General features: G+C 40.8%; 1 long non-coding RNA gene across 1 annotated transcript in view; it reads left to right on the top strand.

Moving 5' to 3' along the window:
* The first annotated feature begins 1,485 nt into the window (after window positions 1-1,485).
* The window catches only part of LOC134295305 (uncharacterized), a 28,445-nt gene continuing 5,498 nt past the window's right edge, over window positions 1,486-24,432 (top strand). The window contains exon 1 of the long non-coding RNA XR_010001842.1: window positions 1,486-1,653. This is a non-coding gene — a long non-coding RNA (uncharacterized LOC134295305). The remainder of the gene's footprint in view (window positions 1,654-24,432) is intronic.

Below are 24,432 nucleotides of genomic sequence, written 5' to 3'. Positions count from 1 at the left end.
TATATCCAGTTGATGTTCCAATAATATGCAGTTTGGATTTCTGCTCAAGCCAAGGCCCTGCCTTGTGTTCCAGCATTGATCCTGTACCATGGACTAAACTTGGAGTGTCATCTCCTGTGTTCCAGTTTGATCTTCTGTGTTCCAGTTTTGCCTCCTGTGTTCCAGTTTGATTCTGTGCCTTGGACTAATCCTTGATACTTTGCTTGGACTAATCCTGATACCTTTATTGGGATTAACTTTGAGATCCTGTTTGGACTCTGATCTTTGAGTGACTTTTTTAGACTCTTGCTTCAGGATTCTCAAGTACTTTGTTCTTGTGGACTTAACCCCATTTTATTGACTTTGAACTTTGATTTGCTACTGCTTGCATATAATCCTCAATAAACAACTTGCTTTGCTTATATTCTGGGGTTCCAGTGTGGTTTTGAGGTGCCTCTGCAGCCTAAGGGTACAACAGCCAGAAAAACTGCGCTCTCCAGATGTTTCATGAAATATCTGCCACACAAACAAACCTAATGGGGTAGGATCACTTCTGAGCATCCTATGTACATAAACCGCAACCCCAAGGATTCCAAAGGATGGAACCATAGTAGTTAAAGTGGAATCATAGTGCTATCATGACATAAAGTGCTATAGTGCTATCATGACATAAAGACCCTGTTCACATTATGGTCAGCTAGATGCATCATGGGAAGCCTGAAAACAGGATATGGCTGTAATAGGATCCTCTCAACAACAACAGATAATGGGAGGTATTGCCATTGTTTCTATTGCCAGTTGGTAGCCTTATTCTCTAGGGGCAGAAAACATACATCTTATTTCTTTGATTCTATGATGCCATCGATTGTAAGATGCTCACTAATTTCAGTACTACCACCACCAACAAAAATACTTAAGACGTTCCCCATTTTAGATGGGGAATATAGGGAGGATGTTTAGATGTTTATATAGGGAGGAAGTGTATCTTGTTAGAATCGAAGAAATACAGTATATTTCAACCTCCAGCCAGACACGGAATAGGAAAGAGTGAGATTTCTCTGTATAGCTCATCCAAGTCAACAAAGCATCCTTCCCACAAAACGGAAGGGCAAGGACAAACTTGAACCAGCCTGTGCTACAGAGAGTGGCACTGAGGCAGACACCTCTCCGGAAGGCAGTTGCTCACTTTATCTACAGGTTAACAGTCTTGGCAACACTTCCAAAGACAGCTGGTCTCCCTGTAAATAAATGGGAGGCTTGTGTTTCCATGGTGACAGGGTCTTTTCTTCCCGCATAAGCCTCAAAACATGCTCACAAATTAAATGCTAAAAATACCAAAGAGAATAGGAGAGCAAAGGTTCCATTTTCCTTCCCCATCTTGGGCTAATTTAAATGCATTGACGCTACCCAAGAGGGAAGCAGTTCTTTCAAGTTCAAAGATTTCGAACTGAACTAATAAAAGAAAACACGGGGACTTCATAGCAGAATGAGGCGTGCAGAGTTTGTTGATGCAAGATAGCGCCTGAAAGAGCTAACAAAGTATGTGGATGCCTAGTAATGTTCATTCTCTTTTTAATTGTGCCACTTAATCTTTTCCTTTCCATCAGATGGGAACCAGCCAGGAGAATGGGATTGGCAAAGACAACTTCAGCCCAAATTCTGGAGAAGCTGTGGGTAAGCATTAGGAGAAACCGAGCGTCATTCCCAAACCCACACCTAACAATTTTCCCCTGGGGTTTTCTCAGGGAACGAAGTTGCTTGCAACTTGAGTACACCTGTATTCAAATATGGTAACAGGTCTTAAGGGGTCCTGAGCAATTGAGTTGATAAATCAGGTCACTTGCAGCCATAGCACATCAGCCATGGAGAACACAACGTTTCTCAGTTCCCCAAGCAATATATGGTGCCTTTTACATATAATTTCCCCTCTGAGGAAAGAGTACTGGAAAATGGTTGGGACAGATCTCCACTGACTCCAACAACATGGAAATGACCATTTTTGAGGGGCTCCTTTTTTGACAACATAGGTTTGGAGGACTGTGTGATTTTAAATTAATGGTTTTTTGACAACATGGGTTTTGGAGGACTGTGTCATTTTAAATAAGTGATTTTAATGTTTAATATGTTTTTAATTATTGTTTTAATTTATATGTTAATTTTATTGATGTATGTTTCTGGCATAGAATCGCTGCCTCTATATGTGAGCTGCCCTGAGTCCCCTAGGGGGTAAGAAGGCCAGAATGTAAATATGGTAAATAAATAAACAAATAGTATGAGAGACATAGCTACATATGTATATGCCACACCTACATCTCATGATACAGAAATCCAGCAAAAATTCTTAACAATGACTAGAATTTATGAATGTGATTTAAATGCTCATTATAATAAGAAAATATGCAATACATACCCAACCACTGTCATTTTGGTGACAGGAAATAATTACATAATCCTCTCATGGATAGCAGAAAGAGAAAAGCTTAGAGTTAATCCTTTTTATTAAGTAAGAATTCCATAAAATGCAAATCAAATAACACCTATAACAGCACAAACTACTAGGGCCATAATCAGAAAAAAAAATGGGGGGGGGGGGGGGGTTGAAGCTTTTTTTTAAGCGAATCATGAAGAGTAGTTTCATAACATAAAATAATTTAGAAATCAGGCTCCATCGATAAACTTGGACACTCGTGGGGATTTGATTAATCAGTTAAAATTCATGAGTAAACCAAGTTTTTTTTTAAACCTGAAAAATTCACACACACACACACACAAACCCCTTGGCTACAGCCCTGCAAACTGGTGGTCTTACTATCAACACACATACACACAATGAACTATCCCCGAGGAAGGAAAGGAGCAGCTGGGACTACCTCTGGAGCTAGAGTACTAGATTTCCCAGCATGCAGTTTAAATGTGAAAATATCTCAGGGCCATCTACATGGACCATGAAGCCTGAAGTGGTCCAAAAGCCACTCCAGGACATACACAGATTCATGGACTTCCAACCTCCCGTATAAGGTCAAATCAGTTAACCTGGTTTTGTCCCATATATGGACAAGCCAAGAAATACTCCAGAACTTCCCTGAAGCTCTGACACAGCCCTGCATTTCAGGATGGTATGAACAACTGTGGCAGTTATTATTTGAACTAACCCAATTGTTCATATGATCCACTGCCGCCATTCTGTTTTCCCGGCACTTCACAATACAGGAAAAAAGAAATGGCACTTACTATTGTTGTTGCTGATGCCTTTTGTTTCTGTGGCAGTGGGCACAGGGCTTCAAATCTCCTGGCTGTTTCACAGTTCTTTAGTTGGTGGCAGCAAATGAATCAGCACAACTTGGAGAAATCAAGAATTCACTGCACAATCAGAACTTTTATACCATTCTGGGCAATCCATGGATTTGTAGTTTGATGCAGGATTGAGCCATATCTATTTTGACCACATAACCCAGGGCCATTATGCTCTGGACTGGCCCCAGAAGAAGCATGATGGTGGCCACATGCCCCAAATGAAATCTTCTGTGATGCTGTATAAGATGGACCAAAATTGCATCAACCCCACTGTCCTGTCTCCTTGTCCTCCTGTTGCTGCCACTGCTCCTTGCCAGCCATGAAGCTCCCTATAAGTGCCTGGCTATCATGGTTGCATCTGCCGAGGTCGTAACAGGCTTAGTGTGATCAACAAGAAAGAGGGTGTCATTCTAGCCCTATTTTATCAGTGCTGGGGAAGGCTGATGGTGACAGTGTGCATGTGGATGATGTATCGAGCCAAATGTGACCTGTGTCCTGCATGCTGAGAACACTCTCTGGCTTCCTGCAAACTCCTGGGTATTCCTGACTTTGCTTACTGTAGAGCAAAGTTTGCTTAAGGTCTAAGAGGTTCAGATTCTTACCAGAAGTCATACTGCATTGTGAAACTGTGATATCCCTTAATTGATGGAAACGTGACCTTAGGAGATTACAACAGAAATTTAAATGTACCTCACTGGACTGCAAATTGCAGAAGTTCATAGGATGAAGCAAAAGTATTCCTATGATCGCGACCTTTCCCTCTCTCATACATACACACACACACACACACACACACAGACCCACAGACTCTTTCACACACACTGTCTCTCTGTTGCAACACATACATATATACATACATTTTTTGTAAATGTAGTACATACGTATGCAAGTTAATCATATGTTAGGTGGAGTTCACATATTAGAATGCCCTTGCTCCTCATATATTCTCTTCCCACAGCAATTATTCTATAATGACTTATTCTGGAAATATAACCTGTCATCATAGTGCAAAGAAGAGGTTTATTTCAACACAGTTTAAGCTGAGCTCTAATAAACCTCATTTGCAAATCTTGTCCTCCCGTTTTGTTGAAGTTCAATATCTTCAATTTGATTTAATGAGAACTATTCCATACAGCAGTAAAATATTTAAGGATTGTTAAAGGTACATTTATTTGAGTTCTAGTAGGACACCAAACCAGGTTTCCTGTAAAAATTTAAAACCACCTGAGCATTAACTATATGAATGCATATTTTATAATAATCCTAACTTATATTTCTCCTGACATGGAACATGCCAGCACTTCTCCTCATTTGTCAGCCTTTGCCTATAGTTATTAATAACAGATCTATTTGTTATAGCTTCATTCAAATCAAGATATATTATTTGTTAAAAACAAGTGGTAATGCTAAGATATTTAAGAAGGCATGAATCTCAAGTACCTTATAAGATGGGCAGGGGGAAAGCGGGGGACGGGGGAAAAAGTGGGGGACAGAGGAGAGAACCGTCAGGCTCTGTTTCCTGTCGAGGTCCATCTTCTTTCTTCCCACATTGCTTCCCCATTTTTCCCTGCTTCCTCATCACCTCCTCTTCCCTCTTTCAATTATTTCGTGTCAAAAGCATTGCCCGACAAATACATTTCAAAATGATGGGGAAGAAAAAGGAAATCACAAGCAACTAAATAGTTTTGGACCAAAAGCGGGCAACAGCAACCACATTGTCCGTAGCTTTCAATGAGGAGTCAGGTAAACACCCAACTCCTCTGGGCTCCATTTCTCATTACTGCCAAAACGGAGCCTCGCAGAGTCCTGCTGGAAGTAGTTCTGTGTTATGTTATGGGCTCCGTGGGATGCTGTTCTGGCAACAGAGAAAAGTGGGGAGAAGGCACCTCTTCCTACATCTGATAAGGTCCTTTATCTCTTCCACGATGGTCTCTTTGGTTACAGTTTGTTTTCAATGTACTGAAGGATAAATTAGAAAATAAGGTAGTTTCTATATAACAACTTTAAACAACATTTCTGGTAATTTCTCTAGCTTATATCCTCTATATTTCAGATTTTGCCTTTTAATTGTACTTAATTAAAAATTAGAATCCAAACCGTTTCATGCAAATAATGTGCTGTGCCAATATATTCATTTCTGCCAAACAAAATCATGTAGAATATATATTTTGGAGAACTGCTTCAAGTGTTCTGTTAAATGAGAAAAGTGGGGTATCAGTATGGCTGACAAAACAAATATAGTGAGGATGGCAGCGAATTCCAGTTTTTACACGGAGAAAGCATATACTTTGAAAAGAAGGTGGGAATGCAGCAGGGTTCACTTCTTATGTTCCAGAAAAGAATGAGCCTGAAGATGTGCTTTCATTCTGCAAAGACAGTAGACTTTGACAAACAAGAGACTGGAAATGTCACATTACATTTAATTTTCGCTGGCATCTTTTTGATGATGCAAGCAGAGACACAACTGGGGGTCATGACATTGTATGTACTTCTTCAGACTTTGCAGAATGGAGTAAGGTAAAGGTAAAGGTATTCCCCTGACATTAAGTCCAGTCGTGACCAACTCTGGGGGTTGGTGCTCATCTCCATTTCTAAGACAAAGAGCCGGCGTTGTCCATAGACACCGCCAAGGTCATGTGGCCGGCATGACTGCATGGAGCGCCGTTACCTTCCTGCCGGAGCGGTACCTATTGATCTACTCACATTTTCATGTTTTCTAACTGCTAGGTTGGCAGGAGCTGGGGCTAACAGCAGGCACTCATTTTGCTTCCGGGATTTGAACCTGGGACCTTTTGGTCCGCAAGTTAAGCAGCTCAGCGCTTTAACACACAGTGCCACCATCTGACCCAGATGTGCAAGAAAATGCAGAGGGCAGGCTGCTAGAAACAGCTCCATCTACATGGTCACCAGCCAGGATTTTGATTCCGAGGGGGTGGGGGGGGGGGGGGGGGTGAGTCTGGGTGAGAGAGGATCTACCCTAGCAAACCTTTTGTATCGTTATCCCAATACCCCCATACATATGGGATATATTGAGCATGGTGATCAGATCATGATATATATAAACATAACAGTTTAAATAATAAATGTTATTTATTTACTTTCATTAACAAAATGTTTAGAATACTTTTTGACTTATTTTTTTACTTTACAGCAACAGTCTTATTTTCTTCTCCCCGGCCATTTTGTCAATTACTTTTTCTGGTTTGATAGTGATGTCCCAATGGATGGAAATCATTGCTAGTCCACTAAGTCTCTGGTCTGTCATTAAACTTCTAGATACACTTTTCACTCTCTTCGTGGTTGAAAACGATCTTTCCACACTGCATGTCATTACTGGTAGAGTAGATAACACAGTCAAAAGGAAATTTATTGACCGATAGTAGGTTTTGTCACACAGTTCCAGCACTTATATCTGGGAGTTGCAGTGCGCCCTTATCCAGAGGGCATTGAACCAAGCCAACGCTGGATCTGGACTAAACTTGACACATAGAGCCAATGTGCCCAACTGTGCATAGAGGCAGGGATTGAGGAATGATTGCCCTTTTTCAAATGGGAGTTGTTGTTTACATGGATCCAGAGAGTCCCAGAAGGCAGCCGACGGGTTCGAAGCACTCCACTCCCAGCCACAAGTGTGGTGAGATTTCAATGCACAGGCGCGAAGGCCTGCCAAGTGCATGGGCGAGAAGGCTTATTGCGGCCTCCAAATGGTCTGTGGTGCGGCGGCATCCTTTTTGGCACCTGGGCTGTCGGCGCACTCCCCTTCCTCTTCCGGCACCGAAGGCTGAAACCAGGGGCACCGAAAAGGAAAGAGAGTATGTCGAGAGCCCAGGCATGGACAAGGGCACCACCGTGCCATGTACCAGTAAGGCCTTCTTGCGGACCACCCTGAGAATTGGGGGGGGGCTGAAGCCCCTCAGGCCCCCTCCCAGCTACATGCCTGATGGTCACTGATTGATTGTAAAGGAGCATCCACATTTATCCAATCTGCTCATGAGCTTCCTCCTTTAGTGCTCAAGAAGAATCTTATGGGTATCCTACCTCTTTATCAGTGGCCAGGGAAACAGATCTGCATTCATTGCACACCAGTGGAAGCACATAGACAGAGAGAGCTGCCTCTTCTGCCACTGCCTATAGGTATGGTGATGGAAACCTGTGGCCCAGTCACACTACTGCATAAACAATTCTAGTGCTATATTACAAGTACCTGTCCTTAAAACATTTTATTTAATCCTGGAGTTTGTGATTTTGTAAAGTGCTGGAGCTTCATAGTTGAGCATTCTACAAATTGGAAATACCCTGTACATCTCCCTCCTTCAACTTCAATTCCCAATAGGACTGAGCCATGGCTGTCCAAATGGAATAGTGTTATAATGACTGTAGAAACACTGTAGAATTAATGTAGTTTGCCACTACTTTAACTGCTACTGCGCAATGCTATGGCATCATGAGAGCTATAGTTTGGTGAGGCTCTTAAGAGAAGGCTTAAGACCTTGAAAAACTACAGTTTCTATTATTTCAAAGCATTGAACCATGTGCATCAGCCACATTAATTCTACAGTGTAGCTGAATTCTTAATGCCACCAGCATGTTGTATGGTCTTGACTACTGTTATTATTATTTTTTTTGCTACAAGGGCAGTACTAAGTTACATTTCAAAATTGATGGAATAAATTGGGGGAAAGGGTATTTTGTCAGTGTGATGAGTAATCCTTTTTGGTTGCTTTTAAACTTACTTTGTAAGCATTTCAGAGACATTTTACAAGGATATTCAAAGGGTTATGCTGCTTTCTAATCAATCAGAATATGTGTGTATATGTAAGTAATCGAGCCAGAATCCTGTTGGATAGTTATGCATGTATAACCTAGAGTTAGATACATATTGTGACTATTTCATACTCACAATTCCGATGAAGCCCCTGGTTTACATAGGAACTGTCAATGTCCCCCAACATCTGGGCAGCAACTACTACAATCAATGGGGCAATCCACTCCTCGTCATTCAGGAAGCAGCTCATTAATCCCCATCCACTCCAGCAAATTCAGTCCCTGGCAAATAGAGAAATTATGAGAGGGGTCCTGCTTCTAGCAGTTACAGTGGGCATTGTTCATGAAAGGGATCAGGAACATCAGTCAGCTGCTTCCCAATGAGCAACAGAACCAACTCCCATCAACGGCAGTAGCTGCTAACCCACAAGGGGGTGGCATTGAGACATAATCCAGTGTGTAGTAAAACCACACCTTCATAACATGTTATCAGGATTCCAGCTTGGAAACGTTAATGGAACAATAAAAAGCAATTCAATAAGTAACAGTATTGTTTTTAAATGCTCTCGTGAGTAATGGCAATAAATTACTTACAAAGAAGCAACTTCAAAATTCCAATCCTATGTTAAAGGACAGAGATCTTCAACTGCATGCATGCTTTCTCTTTTGAAGATGTAGAGAATAACCTGCCAAGTGTGTGATGGTAGTTGGCAGGGCTGAAATCAATCACATTGAAGAATGAAACTTTTCTCTCTCTCTTTCTTAACATTTTTTGGATATCCACCCCTTCTCTGCTGTTCCTGCCTCTTTCTCCCCATGGACTATCAAGAAAGGGACAGATCACCCTTAATAGGATCACTTGTAATCAGTGTCTTAAGTCAGCTAGCGGTTTCCAGTCTAGTAGTAGAACAGTCCAGACTAGATTTTAATTCAAAATTGACGGAGCAATCCAAGCTGTTCAACCTTATCGGCTATCCCAGGCATGGGCAAATTTCAGTCCTCCAGGTGTTTTGGACTTCAATTCCCAGAATTCCTAACAGCCCACTGGCTGTTATTTTTCTACTCCACCACCATCTCCCCAAAGGGGCTCAGGGAAGTTTGCTCATGGGACAAAATGTCTAACAGACATAAAAGCAAACAGCAAATAATCAATTCAAACACAAGGTAAAGGTTTTCCCCTGACATTAATCCTAGTTGTGTCCAACTCTGGTGGTTGGTGCTCATCTCCATTTCTAAGCTGAAGAGTCGGCATTGTCCGTAGACACCTCCAAGGTCATGTGGCCTGCAAGATTGCATGGAGCACCATTACCTTTCCGCCGGAGCAGTAGCTATTGATCTACTCACATTTGCATGTTTTTGAACTGCTAGGTTGGCAGAAGCTGGGGCTAGCAGCAGGAGCTCACCACACTCCCCGAATTCAAACCGCCGACCTTTCAGCCAGCAACTTCAGCAGCTCAGCTGTTTAACCCACTGTGCCACTGGGGGCTCCATTAAAACAAAACCACCTCTAAAATAAAATAAGAACATCATAAAATACATCAATACATATAAACACAATTAAACATAACAGAAAAAAACAGCTGCATTGAGGTCTCATCAGACCATGTTCAACAAAAACCAATGACCATAATTTTAAAAATGGGCATGACCAGGCTATAAAAGGGAGAGTGCAAAACAACATACGATAGGGCCGGGGAAATGGATGAGGTACAGAGAACAGAGTACTGTCTGGTGACCTAGGGACTGGGAATTTATAACTAGGGACTGATCATTCTCAAACGTTTGCTGGAACAACCAGGTTTTCAGATCCCTGCGAAAGGAGGACAGTGTGGGGGCTTGCCTAACCTCCCTGGGGGGTGCTCCAAAGTTGAGGGGCCACCACTGAGAAGACCCTTCTCATTTGTCCCCACCAACTGTGCCTGTGATGGTGGTGAAAGCAGGAGGAGGGCCTCCCCGGTGGATCTTAGAGCCCATGCTGGTTCATAAGGGAAGATGTGATCATGAAGATAGGTGGGCCTGAATTGTTTAGGGCCTTGTAGGTCATAACCTGCACCTTGAATTGGAACCAGAAACTTATTGGCAGCCAAAGAAGCTACTTTAATAGGGGCATCATGCGCTCCCTGTAATTAGCTCCAGTTAGAAGTCTGGCTGCCGATCTAAGCACCTATGCAGTTTCCAGGACGTCTTAAAGGGCAGACCCACGTAGCGTGTGTTGCAATAATAAATTTGAATGATATAAATAATTCCTATGCTTAAAGCATGTACAGTATATCAAAGTGCAGCATATCAATAATCTCCCTAAACTGAGACATTCAATAATCTTGAATAGCAGATGTCGAAGGCACATTGCTAAAGTCAGAGTCAGCTTCCAGTCCAGTTGGCTTCTATATATATATATATATTTTCGTGTCAGGAGCAACCGGAGTTGCTTCTGGAGTGAGAGAATTAGCCGTCTGCAGGGGCCCGTTGCCCAGGGGACGCCCGGATATTTTGCAGTTTTTACCATCCTTGTGGGAGGCTTCTCTCATGTCCCAGCTGATAGAGGGAGCTCATCCGCGCTCTCCCCGGGTGGGATTTGAACCTGGTAGCCTTCAGGTCAGCAACCCAACCTTCAAGTCATGAGGCTTTTATCCCCTAGGCCACCGGAGACTCCTTGCTTCTACAAATGGAAAGGGGAGAGTAACATGGTGTCTTTTCCTTCAAGCAACAAAAATATGTATATGTAAGGGATCCACTAATCAAATAAAAGACATTATGACTGGCAGACCAGATGTCAAGGAACAAGGAAAACTAATGGAAAAGAAAGTCAGTACTGGTTCAAAGTCACTTCCTGGAGCAAATGTACAGAACTGTTCTTGAATAATATGCCACTGAAGATTTATCCAAATATATGGTGAATACCCTAAAAGCATCAGATCCTGTCTGAGCTTAGAAGAAAAGTAAGGTCAGCCCTGCCTAATATTTGAATGGAAGATTACTAATATCAGGTGCTAAAAGCTATATTTCAGAGGAAAACCACCTCTGAATTTTCCTTGTTTAAGAAAACCCAATGAAATCCATGGGATCACCATAAGTAACTTGAGGGCACATGGCACTCTTACAGCAGACTTGATTTTCACTGACCTCCTCACTCATTTGTGAGAAAAAGGAGTATATTGATAGGTTCCTTCTTGTTTATGAGGCGGCATTAATGAACAGTTGAAGCAGTGGCCACAATGTGCAATAAAATAAGCCAAAAGAGAAATGTAATTTGCTCCTATCATTGGTGCTATCACAAGACATGATTAGCTCTTTCCCTTCAAAAAAAAAGTCTAGCAGATTGCTTTCCTTGCTTCGCTCCTTCCCTCCCCAGCTTTGTCCTCTACTTTCACAAAAGGTCCATGTTGATGTATTTCAGGTTGTTTAAAACTGACTTGAGGGAAGGTTAAACGAGTGGTGGGAAATAAGAGAGATGATTCACAAACACATTTTATACCTTCTCTGAAGGCATTGATTTAACTATAAAAACAAAAGATGGGACAGCTATTGAACCAGTTAAAAGGACCGGGGAGAAAGATGGAGAAGCCAAAAATATCCAGCTGACATTTAGATCCTCCAGTATCAAGGAGAATCTTGCACCACAAAAGAACTTTGACTCCATTTACACAGAAACATGTGTGAAGTATTATTTATAGTAGCACAGAAAATTAAAGACTTTCCCATTTTTCATCACTGCACTCACTTGCAGAGTTATTCCTGGCACAGATCAGAAGAGACAGCTTCCCAAATAGGTTCATTTTAGGTTAATATTATGCAACAAATTCAGGCAATGAATATATGGTAAATCAAACAATTCCATATGTAAAAATCAAACAACAATTCCAATTGAATATTCTCTTGATTCTTCTGTACCTAGCTGTATACCAAGATGCTTGTTTATAAAGCTTTTGTCCTCCCAACCTTGTTGTATGCCTGAAAAACGGATCGTCTACAGATGTCACACACAACTTCTGTAACGATTCCATCAATATTGCCTCTGAAAAATCCTACAAATCTCTTGGGAAGACAGGCGGACAAATGACAGTGTTCTGGAAGAAGCCACGACCACCAGCATTAAGGCGATGATCCTCCACCATCAACTTCACTGGACTGGCTACATTGTCCAAATGCCTGAACACTGTCTCCCAAAGCAGTTACTCTACTCTCAACTCAAGAATGGAAAATGGAACATTGGTGAACAAGAAAAGAGATTTAAAGATGGGCTTAAAGTTAATCTTAAAAACTGTGGCATAAACATTGAGAACTGGGAAGCCCTGTCCCTCGAGTGTTCTAACTAGAGGTCAGCTACTCTCAACAGTGCTGTGGAATTTGAAGAGGCATGAATGGAGGGCAAAAGGGAGAAACGTGTCAAGAGGAAGACCCATCAAGCCAACCCTGACCAGGACCACCTTCCATCTGGATATCAATGTCCTCATTACGAAAGAACATGCACATCCAGAATAGGTTTTAAGACTCTCTACAGTCACCCACGGACCCACCGTCAAGGCTCTACACTTGGAAGGCAATCATACACAGCCACGAATGATAACCTATGATGACATGGCTATGTTCAGCTTTGTCACTGCACAAGACCTAGTTTTGCTTTTCATTCTTTTTTCTTTTCTTTCAACTATTGTGGATGCTTTCTGGCCCATCCCCCACACTCAAAAGAAAGAAAAACCTCAGTATTAGCAATTCAGAAAATAGAAATGGACTCTCTAGAAACTTCATAATGCCAAGATATTTCTCATTGGTTTGTTCAAAGAAAATGGATAAGGATGCATCCAAGAGCAGTATCCTGCCAAAATACTTGCTTCTATCAGCAACATATTTTTCTGTTCATCCCAGCAGCCCATTGAACTCTCCCTCTCTATTTATTTATTTATTTTCAATATTTCTATCCCGCCCTTCTCACCCGAAGGGACTCAGGGCGGCGTACAATTGGCAACAATTCGATGCTGACACATCTTTAAAAGAACAACATAAAAAATGTATTACAACCAGTTAAATACTGTATAAAATATAAAATATAAAACATATGCTTAAAATCTGTTCGTCCAATATCCTCCTACTTTATCCATATAACAGTCTGGGTCGTCTTTATCATTTATTCGTTAAAAGCCTGGGCACATAGCCATGTTTTTAAGGCTTTTCTAAAACTCAAAAGAGTTGGGGCTTGCCGTATATCTCTGGGGAGGGTGTTCCACAGCCTCTCTACCAAAACAAATCTGTTCTAAAGAATTGGACCATTCAGATCAGATGTTAGAGGGAAGCAGAAACATTATCCTATGTTTCTAGATATAATCAATTTATCATTTATTTTATTTTACTTTCTTTTAAAAGGATATTTATATACCATGACTGACATAAATAGTATTACATTCGCAGTTCATGATGTCCATATTCACAAAGAGCTGCCATGATGTTTCAATATTCAGACATCTGTTGGGTAGTAGTAGCAGCCAGTGGACTGACTCAAGCACTATGGCACAATGTAGATTGGGCATCAATGCACATTGAGGTGCTCACCAAAGTACAGAAGAATACCAGCTAGGAAGTATCAGCACACATTGGAAATGCCAGGTATGCATCAGAACTTGCTAACTCACTTTGGAAGATTACAGTACCCAGATGCACATCTTCACTATCTGGTTCATTATGTTTCTGCAACATTAGCGACAGATTCATAAACTATGAAATATAAACTGTGTTGTAGTGCCTCAGTCTATCTTTGAACCTTAACGAAAGCCTCAAGACAAAATTGATGTTTTGACTGTATTAGATTAAGAAAATAGTTTTTAGTAAAACTTGAAAGAACAACATCAAAATATCACTTTTTTAAAAGAAAAGAAAGAAAGAAAAACAGAATTAGAACCTGGTTAACTGTTCAACTTAAGCTTAGGTTGGATCTACCCTGCCATGTAATGCTGCTTGAATTACATTCCATGGTCAGTGTAAATCCATATAATGCAGTTTGAACTGCATTGAACTGCATTATATGGTTCTGTGCTGACTATAGAATACATTTCAAACTGCATTACAGGCAGTCCCCAAGTTGTGAACAAGATAGGTTCTGTAGTAGAGGTGTGCATTTGTATAGAATTGCTGTTCGTTTTGTGTAGTTTCATTCGTGTCATCTCATTTTAGTATTCGTTTCCCACTAACGAAAATTGGCTGTCTATATAACATGAATTTTTGTCTGTCTTATGAAAAAACTAAAATTTTTGGACCATTGGCTGCAATGGGAGGGCTTCTGAGGCTCTCTCCCAGACCCAGACTCAGCTTAGGGGGCCAGAATAAGAGCTGTTCTTAACATTAATATAAATATGATCATCAAGACCCATTGATCCACATTGGATGTAAACTCAGTTTAGGGTACCAGAGTAACTATCCTTATTTATATTAATATTATTATTAACACCCATGGGTACACATCAGCTGTAATGGGAAAGCAGCCCTCTGTCAATACCTGCTTATTGTTATGAGACCGAAACGAAAGAAAACGAAAGCAAGCATGATGATTGTTTGGCTTTTATTTTGTGTCACCTCTCTTTCCTATGAAAATGTTGTCATTCGTTTTGTGTAGATGAATGGTCGAAACGAAATGATAGCACAAAGGAAATGAAGGAAAAAAATTTATGCACACCTCTATTCTGTAGGTTTATTATTAAGTTGAATTTGTATGTAAGTTGGAACAGGTACATTTTTAAGTGTTAACTCCAGCCAAAAATATTGATTTTTACAGCTTTGGATAACACTGTTTTGGTGTCTGTGCCCCTGCCCAGAAGATTTAATCCCACTTTTTTTATAGTACATCTCACCTTTAAAAAACTAGCAAGTTCCACAATTAATTCGAACAGAAGTTTTAGAGAGGGAATTGAACACCCCTATCCGGAGCTCTATTGCTCTGACTGCAGCAGCAGCACCACCCATAGCTCTTCTGGAATGAGAAAAAATCATGATTTCAAGACATTTTATTCAATCACACCTCTCTCACAAATGTCTTGTTTGGCTCAGAAAATGGTGGTTTAGCTACCATGCTGCTGATATGAACTCCTTGGTCTTTTGAGGCTGGTTGTTAAATGAGTGACTGACGAGCAGGCACAGCAGAACTGATTGAATATAAAAGCCAATGCAGAGTGACATAGGAGAAGCTTGGACATTTATGACTTGCTGATGTCTCCCATTGGAGCCACTTTAATCAGTGGCACATTGTGAACAGAGGTTGCTGACAGTTCGAGCAGCACTCTGCTGCTTTGAAGGACTTCCCCTACCATACACGAGATAGCCTTTCAAAACTAGAGCAAGATTTGCTATTTAGCAGAGGAGAGCATGTGGCACTACATGCTGACATGATCTCTTCAGCTAATATATGACATTTGATTTCTCTATTATTAGTTATTCTGGAGCAGAAGATGCTCCTTATCTATAACAGACGCCAAGTCAAAGGACTTCTGTGCACATGATATCTTGTTTTTGTTAAGTTTAAAAACAAGAAGTGATGGAAGAACTTTGCCCCAAGCATTGTTCACACCGGTGCCTGAAAATATGAGGTGCAGGAGGTTGGTGTATGGTGCATTGATGTGACATCACACGTAGCGTATATCCAATTGTTTCAAACAAAGCAGAGATGGAGAAGAGGCAGCTGTCTGTACTGGAGTATCTAGTTAAGCACTAAACACATGGAAGCCTGTCTGTTCAGTTTAGCGGTTTTGTCTTCCTTTCCTATTCAGTCACTTTGTTTCCACAAATATCAAAATTGAAAGCTTTTCAGAATAAGAACTGACCTTCGGACCTTCCTTCCTTCCTTCCTTCCTTCCTTCCTTCCTTCCTTCCTTCCTTCCTTCCTTCCTTCCTTCCTCCTATACCATTCAGTCCCTTGGAAGGAAATCCCATTGCACAAATAATATATGTAGTTATTATTTTACACAACAATTTAAATCACTGTTTACATCCTTTTGCTCCTGTTATGCTTCCAATTTTTATTGTGATATTTTGTTATTTTATCATATTATATTGTAAGACCTTTTGGCTTTTATGCCTCTTCTATACAACCCTGAGTAAAGAAGTGGCCTTAAAATATTGTTAATAACTAGACAACTCAACAAATAAACCTAGAATCATAGAATCATAGAATCATAGAATAGTAGAGTTGGAAGAGACCACATGGGCCATCCAGTCCAACCCCCTGCTAAGAAGCAGGAAATCGCATTCAAAGCACCCCCGACAGATGGCCATCCAGCCTCTGCTTAAAAGCCTCCAAAGAAGGAGCCTCCACCACGGCCCTGGGGAGAGAGTTCCACTGTCGAACAGCTCTCACAGTGAGGAAGTTCTTCCTGATGTTCAGGATGTTGCTCCTTTTGTTACACTGTCCATATTTTTATAGATGAGCCATGGATACTGATTTTGTCTCATGACAGATGAGAAAAAATCCTAACCAGCATCAACACAAGAATAACAAAACTGTTCAGCAGAGCTGTTCAATGTGGGAACTTTCTGCCTTGGAGTGTGGTGGAAGATCCTTCCTTGGAAACGTTTAAACAGAGGCTAGTTAGCCATCTGTCAGGGATATTTTGATTGTGCTTTCCTGCATGACAGGAAGTTAGACGAGATGCCCCATGTGGTCTCTTCCAACTCCATTATTCTATGATTCTATGAAAATATTGTCTCATTTTGGAGATGCCTTCGTTTCCTGCTTAACCTTAGTAGTAAGCATGTTAAAGCAGTAGAGTTGGTAGATGGGGAAGGAGAGGGAAGGGACTGATTTCTTCATTTCTAAAACAGTTTTACACATATGCTTAGCACCTGCCCCTAGTAGCATCTTTTTGTTTTAGTTAATTTATTTGTATAGATAGATAGATAGATAGATAGATAGATAGATAGATAGATAGATAGATAGATAGATAGATGTTCTGACCATTTCTAACTTAAAGTAAACAGCGAAACAAAACACCCAAAACCCATGAAACTTGGCCACAAAAGACATGGTCATCCCCGCTGTGTTTAGACATCAAAAAAACAAGAAAAATAAAGTCCTAATTAGAGGGAGAGGAATAATTGTTTTTTCCCATTGCTGCCAGTTAGAAGGCTAAGCTCCGCCCACTTTGTCTCCTAGCAACCCACTCAGCCATTTAATGGCGGCCAGGGCCTCTTCAATCAGGCCTCTGCCATGCTGCCTATAAAATACAGATTATCTGATTTGAACTGGATTATATGGCAGTGTAGACTCAAGGCTCTTCCACACAGCTATATTACCCATTTATAATCTTATATTATCTGCTTTGAACTGGTTTATCCTTAGTCCACACTGCCATATAATCCACTTCAGTGTGCATTTTATACAGCTGTGCAGAAGGAGCCTCATATCATCCAGTTCTAAGCAGATAATATAAGATTATAAATATACATTACAGTCTCACTTATCCAACATAAAACACTCCGGCAGAACGTTGGATAAGTGAATATGTTGGATAATTAGAAGGGATTATGGAAAAGTCTATTAAACATCAGATTATGTTATGATTTTACAAATTAAGCACCAAAACATCATATTATACAACAAATTTGACAGAAAAAGTAGTTCAATGCGCGATAATGCTATGTAGTAATTACTGTATTTACGAATTTAGCACCAAAACATCACAATGTATTGAAAACATTGATTACAAAAACATTGACTACTAAAAGGCCGACTGCGTTGGATAATCCAGAACATTGGATAAGTGAATGTTGGATAAGTGAGACTCTACTATAATATGAAATAATTACTGTGGTATAATAATACAGAACAATATAATCTCTAAAACCAGAACAGTAAATAAAGAGCAAAACTTTGAAAGCAGGGAAATTGGGAATTCCAGAAAGGAAACAATCAGGGCCAGCTAACACTTCCCAACAAAGGATTCTCCCAAGGCAGGAAGCAAACAGGCTTTGAAGCTGCAAGGCCATTAAATGCTAATCAAGGTGGCTAATTGCAGCATTCATACCTGCCACACTGAGACTATTAATTGCTATTCAAACTGGCCAACCAAGGATTCCGCAAGGTAGAAAGTGGCCAGGCTTGCAAGTGGCAAGGCTATTCAGGGCTATTCAACCTGGCCAACCAAGATTTCCCCTAGATAGAAAATCCCCAAGCTCTGAAGTCACGAGGCTACTCCGTCCCGTTCAACCTGGCCTAGCAAGGATGTCCTATGTAGAAAGCGGCCAGGTTTTTAAGCAGCAAGATTATTCAGTGCAGTTCAAGCTGGCCAAACAAGGATTCCCCTACTAAGGAAGTAGCTAGGCTTCAAAGCGGCTCTTTGATTGAGGGTGCTACTCCAGCTACTCCAGAAAACAGACAGGCTTTGAGGCTGCAAGGCTATTCACTGCTATTCCTCCTGGCCAACAAATGATTCCCATAAACCACAGCAACGCGTGGCCGGGCAAAGCTAGTTTCCTATATTTATGTCGTGCCTCGCTTTCAGTAAGCTCAAGTACTTGACTCTCTTCTTCCCACAAAAAAATCTGTGAGGTGTAGCCTCTCGTTATGGGTCATAGATTGGCCAAAGGGATGTGTTCTGTTGCCTTCCGTCTGACTAGAAAGAATAACAAGACCTCTGTCCCCTCTGTCATAAATGCAGAAGGTGGTTCTCCTTTTCCAACTGTGCCCAGATGTGTTCAAGTACAGCCAATCACTAATCAGGGGATCAAACTGCATCCAGCTGCCCTAACACATCCTATCACACTTAATTGCTATAGCACTATTATTCCACTTTATTTGCAAAGGTATTGCACTAGAACAGTGGTCTTCAACCTGGGGTCCCCAGACGTTTTTGGCCTTCAACTCCCAGAAATCCTAACAGCTGGTGCACTGGCAGGGGTTTCTGGAAGTTGTAGGCCCAAACACCTGGGGACCCACAGGTTGAGAACCACTGCACTAGAAGGTAATGGGCAATTCCTTCTTTTCCTTTAAAAGCTCTTATACTTATGTAAAAGGGGGTCATATGAGCATAGGTCAACAACAGGGTTCTGACCAATGACTGTGGCGGTCCTCAGGTTATGAACAAGATTTTGTAGATCCGTTCTTAAGCTGAATTTGTATATAAATCGGAACAGGTACATTTTAGTTTTAGCTAGCATATTGTTGGCTGTGCTGCTGTTCATAAGATTTCACCTCACTTTCTGTCCCTGTGACAATTGAATCTTGAACTTTTGGGTTGATTTAGAAACAAGGATTGGTGATAAAGCTTCATTGGAGATACCTTTTCCCTATGATAACTCTTACAGGGTTGAATTTCCCTTCCTATGGGTAGATTTCCTCTCACTTCCTGTTGTCTCATCCCCGTTTGTAACTAGGAGTTGTAAGTAAGTCAGATGATTATAATTTAGGAACTGCCTGTATTTGAAAGCCCATATCTACCTATACCAGTGGTTCTCAATTTGGGGTCCCCAGATGTTTTTGGTCTGGGATTTCTTGGTGTTGTAGGCCAAAAATATCTGGGGACCCCAGATTGAGAACCACTGCCCTATATGAATGTACCAGAATCTTAAGATCCTCAGAGGAAGGCTTTTTCTCAGTCCTGCCCCCATTGCAAATCTGTTTGAAGAAGACACAAAAGAGAACATTCTTTTTGTTTGTTGCCCACATCTGCCTTTCTCTGCTTTCTTTCCCCAACAGGCAAAGATGTTTTTCAGTCTATCAGACTTCTATTGAGTAATTGTTTGCAGGAAACCTTCTTGGGTCATACTCTAGTTATAACTTTTGTATGTTTTGAAATGATTTTATATTCTGTAATTTATGCTTTTAATATGGTGATATTTTAATTGCATTTTAATTTTCTTGTTAAGTTTTTATACAATTTTGTTTTATTGTTTTGGGCCTCACACTGGAAGAACTACTGCATAAACTGCAACCAATCAACCAAAAAAGCATAAGCTAAGGACATACAGTGGCTTTCATGGCTCATTGGGGACAAGAATCTGGATCTCCCAAGTCTCAGCCCAGCATTAAAACCATTAAACTACACTGGTTTTCCGCTCGCTCACTGTTAGAAGGAATAGTAGAATCTATGGTCGGGGGAAATAACCTTAATTCAGTTGTTTCTTCACTTCTTCACAAATGAGAATGCAATCAATACTTTCAGACTCTTTCTCCTCACCATCCTGTAAAGATGCTAATTTTGGAGAATAGTTGATCTGCTCTTCCCTCGAATGCTTTTTTTTTTTTTTGCTTCTCTGTGAGAGTGAATTTTGACAATCATTACTCTGTATTAGGGAGACTTTAAGACTTTGTCAAAACCTGATGGATTTGAGTTTGACTCACAGAATAACTCATTTCTGAGTCATTATTAATTAATCAAAGGAAGTCAATGTGTTGAAGATGATCCTACAATGCTTATTTATTCAATCCAAAATGTGATCTTTATCATAATTCTTTTTTAAAAAAAAATTGTTTTGAATTCTATTCAAGACAGGATATATGGTTTAAAGTGAATGAAATAAAAGAGATTTCCTCACATTTGGCTTTGAAAGGTTTTTAAGACCCATTTGATAAGAAAAGTGTATTTAAATATATGTCCTCCTAATCATAGTTCCAACCCAGATTCATGGAAGTTTCTTGGGAACAAACTATACACATAGAATACATCTCAATGATTCAGTATATTTGATTTGCTTTAATGTGTCTGTTATTTTGGCATATAATGAAAAATGCTTTATGGTAGTTTTAATTTCATATTGGGTTGTTGTATTTTATGTTTTTATTCTTTGTTTTGTATTTTTACTAAAGATTATTTCAAAAAAAGACCAGAAAAAATATGGCACACCTAAAGGAGCCCCAGGTGGTACAGCAGATTAAATTGCTGAGCTGCTGAATTTTCTGACTGAAAGGTTGGCGGTTCAAATCCCGGGAACAGGGTGAGCTCCCACTGTTAGCCCCAGCTTCTGCCAACCTAGCAGTTCAAAAACATGCAAATGTGAGTTGATCAATAAGTACCACTCCAGCGGGAAGGTAATGGCTCTCCATGCAGTCATGCCAGCCACATGACCTAGGAGGTGTCTACAGACAATGCCGGCTCCTCAGCTTAGAAATGGAGATGAGCACCAACCCCCGGAGTCGAACACGACTAGATTTAATGTCAGGGGAAAACCTTTACCTTATAGATAATAGCATTGTTGCCTCTTTTTCCTGTTGACCATAAGAACAGTGAGTAAAATATAGTAAAGGTAAAGGTTTCCCCTGACGTTAAGTCCAGTCGTGACCGATTCTGGGGGTTGGTCCTCATCTCCATTTCTAAGCCGAAGAGCTGGCATTGTCTGTAGACACCTCCAAGGTCATGTGGCCGGCATGACTGCATGGAGCGCCGTTACCTTTCCGCCGGAGCAGTACCTATTGATCTACTCACATTTGCATGTTTTCAAACTGCTAGGTTGGCAGGAACTGGGGCTAACAGCGGGCGCTCATTCTGCTCCCGGGATTTGAACCTGGGACCTTTTGGTCCACAAGTTCAGCAGCTCAGCGCTTTAACACACTGTGCCACCAGGGGCCCCTAGTAAGATATAGTCATACAGTATTGCTGATTTACTACTCAGCAAAGTTGAACATTATATGATTAACAGAAACGCATGTGCAGAGCTAATCAAAGAAAGATTTCTGCCACAGAACAGTTACATTCAATTTGTGTTCCACCAAGCCTTGGGGAGATAACACTTAGAGACATCACACTGGCAACAAAGGTCCACATAGTGAAAGCAATGGTATTCTCTGTAATAACATATGGATGCGAAGCTGGACCATAAGGAAGGCTGAGTGAAGGAAGAGCAAGATGGATGGATGGTGTCCTTGAAGTGACTGGCTTGACCTTGAAGGAGCTGGGGGTGGCCACGGCCGACAGGGAGCTCTGGCGTGGGCTGGTCCATGAGGTCACAAAGAGTCGAAAGCGACTGAACAAATAAAGAACAACCAAAAAAGCCTTGGAGACTGCTGGTGTTTTCACAACCTAGTTACAAAAGGTCCCCATTGGCTACCCTACCTGGCCAATGGCAGATTTTCAGTTATGCAAGCCACACATTCTGCAGACCTGATCAAAATCACGGGATACTTTATTTTCACAAGGATGTGAACCATCTGTAGAAGCCCAGCTTTTATTCAGAGCGTAATTTCTTTATAACAAGCAATTAAGAATGTGTCTGTCTGCAATTTATAGTTACAGTGCAGAAGATGGTGTTTTTTTTTGAGTGTACAGGTAAGGCACTATGTGACAAGTTAATCTGGAACAACAAATACAAGAGGGGAGCAGAGGGAACAAGATAATTGTATTATGCCGCATTCACCTGACCTCTGTTGCCTTTGCCTTCAAACTGTAACAACACTTAGCGCAACGTTAAATTAAATCCCATGTGGCAGTGGTGCCTTTTAACCTTTAATAGAGGCTTTGCATCTGGTTTTTCTAAGGAACAAATAACTACAGGCACTAGTCAATTAAGACTCCAAGTGTGGCAAAACATCTCTTTTATTACAAAAATTCAGTGTAGCAACGAACACATTAGGCAATGGCTTTTTACCTTGATTATGAAAGAAGGATTCTAAATCTTTTTAATACCTTGAAAAAACTTTATATAATTGCCCAACAGATTTGTTTTGTTTTGTTAAAACTATTGTTGGGTTCAAAGTGAAACTCATTGAGTTTGCCACACACAGAGACACACACACAAACACATATGTATTTTTTTTCCTTGTTTGAAAGCAATCACAACATTGATTTTTCAAACAAATCTTTCAAAAGGCTTCATTTGTTTCATTTCAAAATATGTTCCGGAAAAAGTCTTGTTAAATTAACAATCTAGACATAAAAGGACTGTGTAATGACACGAAGTACAACTACTTGGACATCCAGCCTTTATGAGATTACAGTTGTATAAGGCAGAAAGTGGGGTTACATTTGTTAGGGCCTGCCTCTCTGACTGCAGGAGCATCACAAGCTTTGTTTGTGTGTGTCTTTAAGACACCTACTTATGGTGATTCCCTGAATTCCACAGGGTTTTCTTAGGCAAGGAATATTCAGAGGGAGGCTTGCCAGCTACTTCCCTTGAAATATTTATTTATTTATTTATTTATTTATTTATTTGCAATATGTGTACCCCGCCTTTCTCACCCCAAATGGGACTCAGGGTGATCTTACAATCGGCAGCAATTGAATACCATATGAACAAACACAATAGAAATATAGCTCCAGCATCTGATATTCATTGGTGGTTTCCTGTCCAAGTACTAACCAGAGCTGCGTTGCTTCCAGTATCAAACACAATCTGGTGCTGGGTTATTGTGAGTTTTCTGGGCTGTATGGCCATGTTCCAGAAGCATTCTCTCCTGACGTTTTGCTCACATCTATGGCAGGCATCCTCAGAGGTTGGGAGGTATATTGGAAACTAAGCAAGAGAGGTTTATATATCTGTGGAAGATCCAGGGTGGGAAAAAGAACTCATGTCTGTTGGAGACAAATGAGAACGTTGTAATTAATTATCATAATCAGCATTTAATGGCCTTGTAACTCAAGGCCTGGCTAATTCCTGTCTGGGGAAATCCTTTGTTGGGAGGTGTTAGCTGGCCCTGATTGTTTCATGTCTGGAAGTTCGCTGTTTTCAGAATGTTGTTCTTTATATACTGTTCTGATTTTAGGGTTTTTAAAATACTGGTAGCCAGATTTTGTTCATTTTCATGGTTTCCTCCTTTCTGTTGAAATTGTCCACATGCCAGGCCTTGAGGTCACTGGGCCATCAAATGCTAATCAAGGTGATTAATTGCAACATCTACACTTGCCTCCAACAGACAAGAGTTCTTTCTCCCACTCTGGACCTTATATATATATACACACACACCTTCCTTCCCTAGTTTCCAACATACCTCATAACCTCTGAGGATGTGGGCAAAACGTCAGGAGAGAAAGCTTCTGGGACATGGCCATACAGCCCAAAGACTCACAGCAACTCAATTGGCACTCAACTCAGCAGTGAGGAGAGGACAGGAAGGGGCAAAATCCTGGTAAACCAAGGCAAAAGCAAACGAATACAGCCTCTAATTGCTTGTCTGTTCTTCCTCATTAATAACTTCTATCATCTACACACTCTAATGTTATTTGGCCACACATGTCCTTATTGTTATATATAAAATGTTGTAGTCTGTTGATTTCATGACTCCTTTTTCATACCTTTTTCATAGTGGTTTAGGGAAGGGTGTGTGGCACCCAGGGTTCCCTCCAACATGTGAGATTACTGGAAAGTTTAGGAAGAATGGTTGGAGGACAGACAACAGCTGTTACCACTATCTTGGACCTTTAAGCATCTGCTGCTGGAAATTGAGCCCACCGTCTCTGGTGTTCCATCCAATTCAAATATTCAGCT

This window comes from Anolis carolinensis, chromosome 1 (genome assembly GCF_035594765.1).
Source record: "Anolis carolinensis isolate JA03-04 chromosome 1, rAnoCar3.1.pri, whole genome shotgun sequence".
NCBI lineage: Eukaryota > Metazoa > Chordata > Lepidosauria > Squamata > Dactyloidae > Anolis > Anolis carolinensis.
Note: the sequence above shows the minus strand (reverse complement) of the source record. Positions and strands in the feature narration are given on the sequence as shown.